The sequence below is a fragment of the Mirounga angustirostris genome, unplaced genomic scaffold, assembly GCF_029215605.1.
Source record: "Mirounga angustirostris isolate CCGP_5_RB_7025 unplaced genomic scaffold, mMirAng1.0.hap1 SCAF_5, whole genome shotgun sequence".
Lineage (NCBI taxonomy): Eukaryota > Metazoa > Chordata > Mammalia > Carnivora > Phocidae > Mirounga > Mirounga angustirostris.
This window is the reverse complement of record NW_026991713.1, coordinates 121,257,052-121,269,155: the sequence shown is the minus strand read 5'-3', so window position 1 is coordinate 121,269,155 and position 12,104 is coordinate 121,257,052. Positions and strand designations below refer to the sequence as shown.

Genomic DNA, 12,104 nt, shown 5'->3' with positions numbered 1-12,104 from the left:
TCTTTAGCCCTTGTTTCCATTTTAGGATAAGATTTCTGTACCCATTTGCTTACCTGACACTCTTATTTGGATGTCTGATAGGCATCTCAAATTAACATTTTAAAACAGAGTTCTTGATTTTCCACAACCCTCTTCTCAAGCCACTTGGTATCAGTGAGACTGAATTCAGCTGCAAAGAAAAGAAGAAAATATATATAAAAACAGTGGCTTAAAAATATAACTTTTGTTTCTCTTTTATATGAAAAAGGTCTGAAAGTCAGCCTTCAGAGCTACCATGAAGGCTCTTTGGCCATCAGGTTTCTTTTATATTTTTGATTCAGTGTCTTAGCAGGCACTTCCATCTTTCAAATCACTTCAGTACCCACGGTCATCTCAGCATGCCGCCCATCTTGCCCAGGTTTCCGGAGCGAAGACAAGGGAGAGATAACAGGGTGAAAAGGGCACATCACTCAGATTGAAGCAACCTTTCCAAAGATCTCACACACTATTTCCAAATATATCTCTTTGGCCAAAGGGCACACACCTAGCTGCAAGGAAGGGAATGCAAAAATAGATTTTAGCGGGATCTGTTTCCATCTTTACTACAATTTGAATTGTGTTGCCAAGAAAGAAGGAGAAAATGGGTGCTTTGCAGCAAGTAAAAGTCTCTTACCCACTATTTCTCCCGAGTCCTTGCCATCTCAGCAAACAGAACTACTGTCTGCCTGCTGATTCAAGTAAAAATCCTAGGGCCATTCTTGATTCCTTCCCACATCCAATCCATCAGACAGTCCTCTTAGTTCTGTTTCCAAAATAACCCCTTGAATCTATCATCTTTCCTCCTTCTCCTCTGCTATTCTCTTTATAGAAACCCTCATCATTTCTTGGGTAGACCTATTATTGCAATGGCCCCTGCCGGCCTCTTTTTCTGTCAATTTGGATCACCTATCATTCTTATAGCAACCAGCCTGCATGAGCATCTATTTACACCATGCTTACCCTCTGCTCACCTTTTCTAGCCACGGAGGCTTCCCACACATCAAGTTCTTTGCACTTACGACCTTTGTGCCAGCCCCTTCTACATGTTTCGGGTTTTGTTTGTTTTCTTTATAGCCTGTCTCCCATGGCTGGAACGTAAGCTTCATAAAGACAGTGGCTCATTGGAACTCTCCACCCATTTCACTCAGACCTAGAACAGGACCTGCCTAACCCCTGGTAGTGCTCAATATTGGTTTGTTTTTTTGGTTTTTTTTTAAATATTTTTTATTTATTTATTTGACAGAGAGAGACACAGCCAGAGAGGGAACACAAGCAGGGGGAGTGGGAGAGGGAGAAGCAGGCTTCCCGCTGAGCAGGGAGCCTGATGTGGGGCTCCATCCCAGGACTCTGGGATCATGACCTGAGCCGAAGGCAGACGCTTAACCGACTGAGCCGCCCAGGCACACCCAATATTGTTGAATGAACAAATGCATCTCTTATTTGTGAAGCTATGAGGGGTTTTTTTGTTTTGTTTTGTTTTTTAGTATTGTTTTGGTTTACACTATATTCTAAATATTCTATATCAAATATGGATTGCTTTTGAATATTAAAAAAGTTTCTTTCAGTGACATTAAATAATCTGTAGTGTCTAATTATGAAGTCTGAAGGTAAGTAATTAGTTAAGTCTAATATTTTGCAGCAGCACTTATAATATGTAAGATATGGCCTAGGAATGTCAGCAAACAGATCAGTCACTCATCATAACCTTAAGGAGTTCACAATCCAAAATCCAGAAAACAAACTATATCTATCTATATTCTGACCCAGACTTTGGTAAGTGCTAACAAAGACATATAAATTAGATGTGAATTACTACTATATTTGCTATATAATCCACCCCCACACTTCATGCAGCTAGTATATTATACTATATAAAATCATGGCCTCCCATGCAGTTGCTATATAGACAAATTCATGTAGTTGCTTTGTCTTATACCAAAAAGTTTCTTCCATCCTAATTCACCTTTTTTGGTCATATTTTACTCCAAAAGCAGATCAAGAATAAAAATAACAAAAGAACCAACAAAAAAAAAAACCCCAAAACAATAAAGAAAACCACTCTCTCTGAAGCAAGTTTCTAGGCATTTCTGCCATTACTATCCAGGTATTGAGGAAGTTCTTTTCCAACACTGCCTAACTTAGGGATGCTACTTAGCTTACTTCAGAGAAAGTGAGCAGCAAGTGATATATGCTGATTAATCTGCCTTTTTACAGGGTGGCAGCCTGAGGAAAAGGCACCATTAGGAAGTCAAAGCAGAAAAACTTTAAGAGCTCCAAAGTGCTCTCGAGATAAGGTGTAAGTGAATTAAAAAGGGAAACATTTAATAGCTTTAGTTTATCTTAGAAAATAAATGCTTCATGACATTGAAAGATGTTAGTAAGCGGTTTATTTATAAGAACCAAGACTAATGTCATATTAAGCATTGCAAAATTTAATAATGTTATGGTGCTGTTTTAAATTTGTTTTGATGATTGTTTTGTCTTTTATTTTCTCAGTTCTTGAAAGGTATTTGTAGCTATAGTTTTATTAATATAAGGCATTCTCAGAATTGTAGATATAAGCTACTTAATAATAATAATAGATAGCATTTATTGTGCAAACAATCTACTATGCAAAGATTAAAAGATAGTTCATATCTTATTTTTCCTATATCCTTTATAAAGCCTAATTCTGGCTGGATGCATCTTAAGTAGTTAATACATATTTGTTTGCTCTGCTGTAATGTTGAGAAAACACAGTATTGGGAATTATAAATGAAAATATGATTCTTAACTCTCACTTATTAAATGGAATAACCGGTTTCATTTTTCATAGACTACAAAACTGCCAAGGTTTCCCCCAGCTGTAAATCCTTTAGTTTTCTTTCTTCTTTTCTTTTTCTCTTTATTTCTTTCCCTCCCCTCCCTTCCCCCCATTTTCTCTGTCTCCCTCTCTCCCTTCTGAACTCCTTTCATTCCTCTATCTATGAGCACACTTGCCTATTTTAGGATATATTCATCCATTCAACAAGTATTTGTTGAATACCTATCAGTAGGGTACCAGTCATTGTTCCATTTACTGGGATCCAGCAGGGTACACGATAAGAACCAACAGTGAACAACCAAGTCCTTGCATTCTCATGGACCTCAGGGTTTGTAGCCCCTTGAGGGACTGCCTCGTCATTCATATGTTCTTCCCTGGTGCCTGGAGGAGGGCATTGACTCTGTTGATACTTTAAGGAAAAAGCATTAATGAATGTAGAACAGAAAGAATGAATGAATAAATGAATGATGACGTGAACTTTTGACTCCTTCAGGTTTGAGAAAGCAACCCTGTCCTTGATGAATTATAATTAAAGGAACACTGGATGGCCTCAGAAAGATTGAACCTAGGAGACAAAAGGTAGGTGATCATAGGCAGTTTCTTTTTTTTTATGTGTTCATCTTATAGAAATTTCATATTCACAAATCATACACCAGCGTCACTAAACAACCTTCAGTGCTCTGATTTCAGACCTTCATATCAGCTGAGAAACATTTCAAGCTGTAACACACAGGAACTCTTCTCAGGCTATAGTTCAGTTCCAGTAACATCACCATTTATGTGCACCAGCTTTTGTAATTATTTTAATATCATTGCATTTTGTCCTTATCACTTTATGAAAAATATGAAAACCAGAAACAAATGTGCTGATTCAGCCTGACAAGAAGTATGACTCACATAAATCTAATTAATATGTTTTCGGTAACAGTGGAAAACGTTTAAAGTTTAAAAAAATCATACTGTACCGAGATTCTCATTAGATTTAAGCAAGTCTGGTATGCATTTCATTGTCAAATTAAAACAAAAAGAATTAAGAACACGTATGTAATGTTGGAATTTTATCATTGAAGACTGGATCTAACAAAAAAGAGATAGCTTTTTTTTTTTCCCCTCAACCTCTCTGGCAGACAAACTCTCCCTATCTCTGACTATTATTTGACTACTGCACATGAGACTTTCACACATGCTTTCAGAAATGCGTTAAGTATGAAAGTAGACCTACAAATGGGGAGCATCTGGTAGCTAGTTGGTTGTAGTAGTCTCACTTGTCCCTAAAAGTAAGTATCCCTCCCCTTTATCTCTCCCTTTCTTTTTCTTTTCTTCTGTCACTTTTATTGTTCCTCTGTGATTTTTTTTTTTTTTTTTTTTTTGGTGTATATTAGGCCTCCTAGTGATACCTAAAGGTATCCACAGGCAATGTACACCTGAGCGCAGAGCTAGAGAACCTAGAATGGGTTGACCTGCTATGACTTTTAAAGATTCAGAGGTTCTAGAAACTATATGCTTCTTCTCTCATTTTTAGAAAGCTCCAGAGACTTGAGGAGATTTGTTAACCTTAGATAGCTTGACTAGCATAGCATGGCATACTAGAAAATGTGTATATGTGCTTGCGCTGAATTAAAAACTTGGCTCCCATTGTTCATCCACATAACCATGTGCTAGCTCCTTAGCCACATAGAAAGTCAGTTTCCTCATTTATAAAATGTGTATATGATCACTCAATATCATTGTGAAGATTGCAAAGACACATGTATGTGAAGCATCTGGCATGTAGCAGGCACTCAGTAAATATTGTTATACTAATTCTACTGTATTGGAATAAATCACTGTTATGTTTAAGGCATGATAGAGTTTAATGAAAGGAAAGGCTGTCCCTTCAAAAAAACCTTAAAAATTAAAAGCAAAATAACTGCCTTTCCATATTTTTACCTGATCCTTAAGAAAGCATTAATCAAGGGGCACCTGAAAAAAAAAAAAAAGAAAGAAAAAAAAAAAAGGGGCACCTGAGTGGCTCAGTCAGTCCGACTCTTGCTTTCAGCTGGGGTCACGATCTCAGGGTCATAGGATTGAGCCCCATGTTGGGCTCTGTGCTCAGCATGGAGACTGCTTGTCCCTCTCCTTCCTCCTCTGCTCCTCCCTCTGCTCTCTCACATGCTCTCACACTCTCTCTCTAAAATAAATAAATGAAATTTTTTAAAAAAGCATTAATCAATTCCTAAATGTTCAACAATGGAGTCTTGGGAATCAGTGACAAATATTAAAATAAGTAAAACAGTGAATAAGTTAATTGTTAAAGCAGATCCTTTCTTAAAAGTAAGACAATGTATATAATACTGTATGTTGACTAGCTGGAATTTAAATAAAAACTTAAAAAGACTAAGAGAATGAACAAGATGTTTATGATTTTCTTATAATCCAAAGATACCAAAATGGTACTGACTCATGACCACTTACTTAGTGAAACAAGTGTACTTAGTGAAACAAGAAAACTCCCCGGAAAGAGTGAGATTCAAAGAATTTATATCTGAAAATGAAGCAACAGTATGTATCAAATGTCTGCTTCTTTCATTTACCTAGCACTGTAAAAACCTTTAAATATTCCAGGGAACACACAGGGTAACCATTAAAACTAACAGAAGCCAACAGCCAAGGAAAGAATATGGATTGTTTCACTTCTTTAATATACTTACCGCTGTCTTCAATATATTTCCTTTTCTCCTCTCAAATTGTTTTTCCTTTTCTGTCATGGATAGTGATTATTTCCTCAACATCTCAAAACTCTTCTCTCAGTTCCTTTATTTTTCATCCTCCCTCATGATTTTTCTCTTTTCATTTGTAGTCAGTCTGTTGATTCTACACTGTTAAGATATAAAGACAATTCAGGTCAGTCATTTAAAGCAATGGGCAGGGGCGCCTGGGTGGCTCAGATGGTTAAGCCTCTGCCTTCGGCTCAGGTCATGGTCCCAGGGTCCTGGGATCGAGTCCCGCATCGGGCTCCCTGCTCCTTGGGAGCCTGCTTCTCCCTCTGCCTCTCTCTCTCTGTCTCTCATGAATAAATAAATAAAATCTTTAAAAAAATAAAAAATAAAAAAAATAAAAGCAATGGGCAGATAGAGGAAAAATCAATCTGCACTAGGGTTTTTTTCATAAAGGTGATAGATTAGGCCTTCAGTGATGGATAGGGTAAGAAGTGAAGACGCAATAAGAGCTTGGATGTAGGGGCACCTCTGTGGCTCAGTCAGTTAAGGTTCCAACTTTTGGTTTCGGCTCAGGTCATGATATCAGGTTCATGGGATCGAGCCCCACATCAGGCTCCACACTGAGTGGGGAGTCTACTTGAAGATTCTCTCCCTCTGCCCCTCCCCCCCACTTGTGCATGCACATGCTCTCTCTCTTTCATTCTCTCTTTCAAATCTTTTTAAAAAAGAGGTTGGATGTACATTTTGGGTAAAGTTAATGGCAAGAGTAAATAAAGACAGAAAAAAATGCAGATTTTGGCATAAACAACAAGTAGTCAAGTTTCATGGCTACTGGGAGAAGAGCCTAGAAAGATGGACAGTACCAAAGATAGCTTTGAATGCAGTCTAAGGAAGCTGAACTCTAGTGAGTTTCTAAGAAGGGAAAGAGCATAATATCTCCAAGAAATTAATCTGGCAATAGAGTGGAGAAGGATTGTAGGCAGAACTATAATTTACTAATTAGGCCCAAGATTTTAGGTACCCAAAATATGAAATTTGTGAACTGGGGAACAATGTTAGTGATAGAATGGAAAGAAGAGGAAAGACTTCTCAAACTAGTGGGCCATAGGGAATGGTATTGGCATTAATGGGGATAGTGAAGTCAGAAGGAGGTCAGGGGTGGGAAAGGGAGATGATAAGGGCAGGGTGAGTCATATTGGTGCTGGAACGTCAGCAGAATAATGAAATGGAACCATAGATCTTGGGAGAGTTACGGTAAAAAGAGGATGTAAACTTATAGTTTCCTTGTAGTGAACATGAGCTTCATAGAGTGAGTAGGGTTTTCTCCATTGTGAAAATCATAATAAAGGTGAGAGTGAAGCAAGAAATAGGTAGGGGCATAGATCTTTATTATCAAAAATCATTCTGTACAGAGTCAACATCGAAGTGAGAAGTTCTTGCTTTAGCACTAGAGTTAGAAGGACTTGTGAATACTTCCTAACTGAAAGTATTTGTATTCCCCACATAGGAAAACAGTGGCTGTTTATAAAGGGTATCTTTAAAGTAAGGCCAGCTAAAAATCAGCACTCAATAAATATTTGTTGAATGAATGCATGTTCATGTTTTTTTTTAAGGTCTGATAATCAATCTAGGGGGAGAAAGAGGAATTTCATAGCCCTCGATTTTCTTTCCTTTTTAATAGTGGTAAAGTGTAATAATGTAAAATTTGCCATTTTAACCATTTTTAAATGTACAATTCCATGGCATGAATTACAATCACGGTATTGTGCAATCGTCACTATTTCCAGAACATTTTCATCACCCTGTATAGCAACTCTGCACTAACTCCCCATTCTTCCCTCCTCCCAACCTCTGTGTCTATAGATTTGCTTGTTCTGGATATTTCATATTAGTGGAATTATACAATCACACAATAAGGTATTTTCATTTTTACCATATTGTGGTTAGAATACTTAACATGAGATCTGCCCTCTTAACAAATTTTTTGTGTGTACAATCCAGTATTGTTGACTAAAGGTACACTGTTGTACAGCATATTGTTTTTTGCCATGTTGTGTTTTGTTTTTCATGGTACCATCAATTAACAACTACATCCATTTGAATTAATCTCCAGAACATCAGTAAAACCATACCTGGTAATTGGGACAGAAGTATAGGAGTGGTAAGGGTGGGGATGGTTTGTAAAGAAATCAAGGCTAATTAATAATTTCCAGTCTTACCACTTCTCATCAAGTGTTTTCCTCTCTCTCAATCTGGGGATGTGGGCAGAGTGGATTTCGATAGACAGAACTTAAAAGCAAGCTCCAATAAGGAGAAACTGTCAAGTTTACTTACGTGGTCCTAGCACCTAGGACAGAACCTGGCACATAACAGGATCTTATCACTCATTCAACAGTTATTTACTGAGTGCTTACTGTGTGCCATACAGTATTCAAGGAAATGAAAATATGTATGTGTATATATATCATATATATATATCATTGAACAAAATATACATTTCTTGTCCTTTGGAATATTTCAATAGGAGATGAGGAAATATAAGCATTTAAAAAAACATTTAGAATACCAAAAAGTGTCGTGCTATGGAAAAATAGCAAGAGGATTGGGAGCATAGACATAGGTCAACTGAGATTTTAAATGGGTGACCAGGGTAGGCCTCAGTGAGCAGATCTGAAGAAATGGGGGTGTGAGCCACATGAATATCTGAGAGGAGCATATTCCAGGCAGGGGAAACCACATGTAACAAGGTCCTGAGGTGGGAACAAAGCTAGTGTTTTGGAGAAACAATAAGAGGCCTGTGTAGTGAGTTGAATAAAAGTGTAGTTTGTTTAAATAGGTCCCAGTAGGGGGAGCATATGGTGTGGCTGTGAAGACCACCCAAAGAGTTGAATTAAATGGGGAAAATAGAGGTTTTAAGCAGAGGAGAAACACAATCTGGTTTATGTTTTAAGCAGATCACTTTGGCTGCTTGCTAAGACTTAGGTGGAGGTGAGGGTAGAAGCAGGGAGGCCTGTGAGGAGACTACTGGAATTATCCAGGCAAGAGATGATGGTTGAGATCAGGCTGTGAAAGCAGTGAGAAATTCACAAGCCTGTTCCTTTTACAAATCACAGTGGAAGGCGTTTTGTTCCAGGCACTGTCCTAAGCACTTTAAATCTTCACATGCTCTTATTTGCTTACAAAATGTAGTAGGTGGAGTAATGCCCCCGCCTCTGTCCAAAAATGCCCACATCCTAATCCCCAGAAGCTGTGAGGATGTTACTTTACATGGCAAGTGTGGTTAATTTAATGCATCTGGAGATGGGGACATTCTCCTGGATAATTCTAGCGGGCACAGTGTAATCACAAGGATCTGTATGAGAGGGAGGCGGGAGGGTCAGAGTCAGAGTAGGACATGTGAGGATAGAAGCAAAAGGTTGGAGTGATGTGAGCAAGGGGCCAGGAGGCATCATATGCAGTAGTCTCTAAAAGCTGAAGAAGTCAAAGGATTCTCCTCAGAAGGACTGCAGCCCTACTGACATCTTGATTTTTCGCAGTGAGACCCATTTTAGATTTCCAATCTCCAGAATTGTATGGTAACAAATATGTGTTATTGTAAGCCACTAAGTCTGTGGTAATTTTTTACAGAAGCAATAGGATACTAATACAGAGAACAAGATTTCCAAATAAATACATAATAATCATGTTACTCTACTATAATTTACTTAGCTATTCCTGTATTCAAATTTTCAATTTTCCCTATGATAAACATTGCTGAAGAGGATATTGCTATGAATAAATCTCAGCACGCACCTCTGATAATTTTTGTAGGTTTGGAAATTGACTACTATGATGATAGGTTTTTCTATTTTAAAATACAGAGAAAGTAGAGAGAATCATTCAACAAACACTGTATTCACACACCAAGATTTTTGTTAACACTGGTGTTTTATTTAATAAAATGAATAAAATATAAGTGGTAGAGATTAATTACCCTTCGAGCTCCCTTGCCATCCTGCTCCCTCACCACCCTCTCTTCCAGCACAAAAACTGACAAATATGGAATGATTCACACATATGTGAAACATCCTTGCACACCGGCTGTGCTAACCTTCTCTGTGCTGTTCCAGTTTTAGTAAGTGTATATATATATATACTATATATATATATATATATATATATATATATATATAGACAAAGCAAGCACTGGGGTTTTCTTTTAGTCTTTTAAGAAAAACTTGAAGAAACATAGCCACGGTCATAAATTATAATTTGTTTATGACAATAACACTTTGAGACTGAAAAATATGTAAATTTTCATGAAAGGAAAAGGCAAATATAAGCATTAAGAAAAGAAAAAAAGGCCGAAGTGAATAATAAACTAATTGTAGCTATTTTTTTCCTAGATGTACATTTGATTTTCTGTTTATCTTACATCCAGAGTATTAAAATAAAAGTTAAACATATGAAATCTTCAAATTATGCACTTACAAGCCATTACTAATTTTGTCACAGTTCCCAAATTAGTCAAATTGGCTTGTGTTCTGAACTGGGAAGAAAAGGGTATTGTTTCCCTTACTGTAACTCTACTGTTGTGTTAGGGTGTCTCAGTGGCTACTTTACAATCTAGTTTGAGAATAGGTCTCTTTGTCAAGCTCGGTCATAATTTGGGCAAACCCTCTACTTAAGCAGAACACAACTCAGTTATGAGGATGAAGATTCATTTTTATTGTAGGATATCACAAAACTAGAAGTTTGACTTAATGGACTCACCAAATAAAAAATGTCTCAAATAAAAGATTTTCTCAAGGTCTGTAACTTTTTAATAGCTTTTACATCTCAACCTGTATGTATGACATTATCAGTTTTTACTGAAACAATCACTTTGATTTGTTTGGAAGAGCAGTTCTTTTACCCTGGTCAATCTAAATATTCTAACACTTAATTTTTTTGATAATAGAAGTTATGTAAAAACCACAAAGTATGAAATTCTACCACTGAAATGGTACACATTTTGAATTAATCCCTATAAAATAGCAAATAAGCAAAAAAAAAAAAATAAGGCTAAAACTGTTTTTTGTGCAATACTTGAAACACAAAATATTTATTTTGTTTCTTATATTTCGCAATAAAGCCAGTAAGCACTATCTTCTCATATAAAGATACAAACAGTGTGGTTTATTAACTTCACTGATAAAAAAAAATTTTAAGAGTGAAAGTGAATAATAAGCAATAGGTGTCTGTTTACATATTACACACATACATACAATGAGAGGTTTTATTTATAATTAAAAGGCTAGTCTTTTTCCTAGGGGAATTACATTTCCCTTTAAAATAATGAAAACAGGGTGCCTGGTGGCTCAGTCGTTAAGTGTCTGCCTTCAGCTCAGGTCATGATCCCAGGGTCCTGGGATCGAGCCCCACATCGGGCTCCCTGCTCCGCGGGGAGCCTGCATCTCCCTCTCCCACTCCCCCTGCTTGTGTTCCCTCTCTGGCTGTGTCTCTCTCTGTCAAATAAATAAAATCTTTAAAATAAAATAAAATAATGAAAACATGAATAATGGCCTGCCCCATGGAGATATTTTTTTACTTATCCTGATCAATGAAGCAAGGAGGGAGAAAAGTTTCCACAGATATCTCTAAAAAGCCCTGAAAGTGAAACTATTATTTTAGGATCAAAAGGACTTAGGCTCTGACTAAAAATATGTAAACTCATAACCAAGGAGGAGCGATTTAATGAGATGGGCTTGTCCTCAACTTGGCTGTTGCTTTCTAAGTTCTGAGTTACAACACCTCATTATATAAATGAACTTAATCTTAGAGGAATGTGCTTTATAGTTAATTTTTAATTTATGCTTCTTACTTCCTAATCTGACTAATAACACTGACTTCAGAAATTTAGATGCTACAGAAGGTTTTTGTTAAAAAATGTATTATTTTATAAAGATAAAATTTCTTTTTTTTTCTTTTAAGCTTACTGTTGTTTGCCATGAACAACTGAGAGATAGTAAAAAAATGCACTTATATACACATACATGATGAAAAGGATCTTTATTGTTATGCCTTTACTCTAGGACAGTGTTCTCCAAGTGTGGTGTTAGGATGACTTCTATCACTTAATCACCTAATAAGCTTATTAAAAAATGAGGTTTCCCACATTCCAGCCCAACTCACACTCATTGAGTCAACTCAGCAGGCAAGGGTGTGGATCAGAAATGTGCATATAAAACAAGCATACTTGGCGATACTGATGGAGATAGCTCAAGGAGTGATCTTAAAGCAACCCTGATTTAGGAGCTAACATCACATTTTTCTAAGGTTTATTCTATAGATCTTTAAAGTATACATTCATATAATGTCAGATATGTGTCTATCATATATTTTGTGAGAACTAATTTTAAACTGATCATTGGAAATTTGTGGAACTGCCCATAATGATGACAGTAATTGCAGATTTTTAAAGACCACTAAATTAGCCCAATTCCTACTTTGATCATAGGCCATTCCAAGCTACTCAGTTGTTGACTGTTGAACACACTTACTTGAGTGACAACACTGGGTTAGTCATTATGCAACACTGATATTATTTGCCCCTTTATTTCATG

General features: G+C 36.8%; 1 non-coding gene across 1 annotated transcript; it reads right to left on the bottom strand.

Moving 5' to 3' along the window:
* Positions 1–9,552: 9,552 nt before the first annotated feature.
* LOC123845099 (U6 spliceosomal RNA) lies at positions 9,553–9,656 on the bottom strand. The gene has a single exon (XR_006790943.1). It is a non-coding gene; the product is annotated as a U6 spliceosomal RNA (small nuclear RNA).
* Between the last annotated feature and the right edge of the window lie 2,448 nt (positions 9,657–12,104).